This window comes from Piliocolobus tephrosceles, chromosome 11 (genome assembly GCF_002776525.5).
Source record: "Piliocolobus tephrosceles isolate RC106 chromosome 11, ASM277652v3, whole genome shotgun sequence".
NCBI classification, from domain to species: Eukaryota; Metazoa; Chordata; class Mammalia; order Primates; family Cercopithecidae; genus Piliocolobus; species Piliocolobus tephrosceles.
This window is the reverse complement of record NC_045444.1, coordinates 23,559,864-23,563,430: the sequence shown is the minus strand read 5'-3', so window position 1 is coordinate 23,563,430 and position 3,567 is coordinate 23,559,864.

Sequence of the window (3,567 nt, the reverse complement as noted above, 5' to 3'; positions counted from 1 at the left end):
AAAGGAGGAATGAGGGGAGAAAGACCTTATTTTAAGCTTTGGCTGAATTTATATCCCTAAAGACAAAAAATAAAATGTGTTTGATTAAAATGTTCAATAAGTAAAAGACATTGACATTTCGTCTCTTACTTCATACCTTCCAACCTTCTCCCCAGTAAACCATTGATTAGTGAGTTAAAATATACAATTATAATAATTTCAAAAGTTAATAATTATGAAAAGCATAAATTGAGATGACTGTTTAAAATAGATTTCTTTCTCTCTCTCCCTCCCTCAGAAAATTCCGGGTGAGGAAGGAAGAAACATGGTTAGACTACATTGATGCCATTTCCTCATCTAAGCACTTGACTTAAGAAATAGAAACTGGCCATGATTATTGAGTAGGCATGGCAGTTCAGCTGAAGAATGATCAATGGACTTCAACTCAGATGCAGAGTTTGATTGACAGAAGATAATTATCATTCAAGCTAATGGGGAACTTGAATTGGACTCAATGGTTTTAGAAAGTGAGGAAAGGGTAAGTCTTTCTAAATAAGAAAAAAAAAAAAAAAAAAAAAAAAAAAAAAAAAAAAAAAAAAAAAAACAAAAAAAACAGAAAAGCACATCTCTTTGGTGAGTTCATCCTTTTAGCCTGAGTCTCTTTGACAGTTGACAGTATAAAAGTTTGCACCTTCAAATAATCTTTTTCAGTTTAGATTATTATCAATGTTCTTTGTTGCTATTATTTAGTATATTTTCACAGAAAGAGGCTAGAAATTGCCTTCTTTCCTGTAGGTGAGAGTAACTGAGCATTATAAAGGTTTTCTGCCAAAAGCATGGAGCCTCCTCAGATAAGTAATCTCATCCTTCATCTATGATAAAGAAGCTATTAAAAATCATGAAAAAAGAAACAATTAGAATGTGTGAAATGCACAGACAATGTTGTGGAAACCTCATTTGTAAGACCATGAGTCTTCCCCATTGTTTCGCCACAATGCTGAATCTTCTCTATTTATATTTTTGTTTGGGGATTTTTTTCTTTCCTAAGCTGAAGTGTTTTGCGCATGAGACTGAAAAGCTGCCAGGACGGGTCCATCTGGCTGGCCAAATGGATTGTGCTCACTGGAGCAATGCCACACGTATACCAGCAGAAAGTTTAATTTCTGGGCAGTCTAACACCCCACCTCCTTTTTCAGTGTAATAGAGACCACATTTCTGTTTTCCAGAAACCTCTCCAATTGGCCTGATTGTTGTCACCTTGTCTTGTCTCCCATAATCTTGATCTCAGTCTCTGGAGAGTTGAAGAGTGCAAATTCTCCTTTCTATCAAGTCCAAAGCAGTGAAATGAGTTTGATGAAAAGGGTTATGGCAAGTGAAAAATCTCTATGTTATATTTGATTACATTTGTCTGACCTTGAACAATCTTAGGAGCCAGAGTAGTCATTTCAGTTAAGTAATTTAGTTTAAATTGCTTAATTAAGAAATAAAATTTCATGGAATTCCCTAGATTAATTTGCACTTATACTTAAGAGCATCAACATTTATAATCAATTTAAAGAGGAAATAGGCCTAGAATATTTTATAGTTTGCAGTGAAATCTAATTGGATTCATTTGGGCTGAAATAGGAAATATAGAGAGATCTGATATATTTTTAATTTCCCAAATCTTAAGAATAATAATGGGCATTTAATCTTAGTGAGACACTGAGTTTTAGACTTGAAACTGCGGAAATTATGGATTTTGGAGATAAGTGGCTGATTCCCCCTGTGTTCTTACCTTTCAGGGAAGGTATTCACCAGTCTGGATTGCAGCAGGAACCCACAGGCTGTGTTGGCTTCTGCATCAGCAGAGCAGGGAGGGTGTCTGGATTCACCAGGGCCTGCTTTTCTCAACCTCTGCAAATGTTCTCTATCCAAACCTTTCCTTCCCCTCTTTCTCCAGAAGATTTAAATGAGAATGTCAAGATAAGATATGAGTATTTAAGAAGATTCTGTCTGACTTGCAGGATAGTGATTTGAGAGGGAACAGACTGAGAGACAGTGGGGCATTTTTGAGGCCATGTGTCTGTCCTAGTCAGAGATCCTAAGATCCTCAAGTAAGACAGTAGTAGTAAAAATGGAGAAGAGATATTCTAGAGGTCATATCAAAAAGCTTGGTGATATATTGGGACAAGTTGGGAAAAAATAGTATGAAGGAGAAAGAAAAAGCAAGGATGGCTAGCAAGTTCCTGTCTTGGGTGACAGCTAGTCTCCCAAGCATCTGTATATTCAAGCTTGTCTGGAGCTGGGTTTATGTCTGTAATACCATCCTTTTATTTTCCAGTGTGTTTCAGTTTGGTGGACAAATTTATATGGTCACTCTAGTAAAAGAATGAATGGCAATCACAATCACATTGGGAACTTCAGGGAAGACACGAGCTGAAAGGAGGTTTTAGACCCATTATATCTGAAATGCCTATGTTACAATTGTATTTATTCACTCACTTCCTTTAAACTGTTGTTCAAACATTCCCTTTTCATTGAGCTTCCCCTGACTATCTAATTTAATCCCTCAACTTCCCCCTTGACCCATCTTTAATCCTCCTTTATTTGCTCTACTTTTTCTTGCCTCATAGCACTTTACACCTTCTGTCATGCTGTGTAATTCACTTATTCAAGATGTTTATTGACCACTGCTTGACCTCTGCTAGAATGGAAGCTCCCTATGGACAAGGATCTTGGTCTCTTCTGTTTAATGACGTATCCCAAGCACTTAAAGCAGTGCCTTCTATTTAGCAGGTGATCAGTGAATAATTTTGGAAAGAATGGATGAGTGAATGAATTTACAAGTACAGATTGCATGCCTACTGTGTCCCAGGATGTTCAGCACAAAGTGAATCATGTAATTTTAGGAACAAGAGAAGGTCTATGCTGGAGTTATGAGTGTGTGTCTGTAGCAAGTAGATCATGTTTGAAGCTGTGGCATCATTAATGTGCTCTGCCATAGGGAAATCATTTTAAGTGAGATAAGAACAGGGCTTGGGATTGAGCACAGAAATTAACAAGTGTTAGGGGAAGGTGTGAGAGGAGAAATTTGGGTGGAAAATGAGTAGGAGTGGCCAAGAAAATAAGCAGAACTAGGAAGGGGTAGTGTTGCAGAAACTGAAGGGGATTAAAAGTTTTTTTAATAAGGGAGTTGTCAAGAGTATGAAGTAAAATGCATTATTCAAGTAAAGCCTGAATAACTGTAATCAAATTTGTTGGCAAGATGGTTGCTATCGGCTGAACTGTGCCCCTTCCACCAGATTCATATGTTGAAGCCTCAATTCCCAGTATGACTGTATTTGGAGATAGGATATTTAAAGAGGTGATGAAAGTTAAATGAGATCATAAGGATGGGGCCCTGATCCAGTAGGACTGGTGTTCTCATAAGAAGAGAGAAAGGCATTGGGGTGCACTCATACAGGTGAGAGACCATGTGAGGATGCAGTAAGATGGTGGCCACCTGCTTGCCTAGGAGAGCGGTCTCAGGAGAAACCAAACTGGTTGTCACCTTGACCCTGGACTTCCAGCCTCCAGAACTGTGAGAAATATATTCCTATTGTTTGA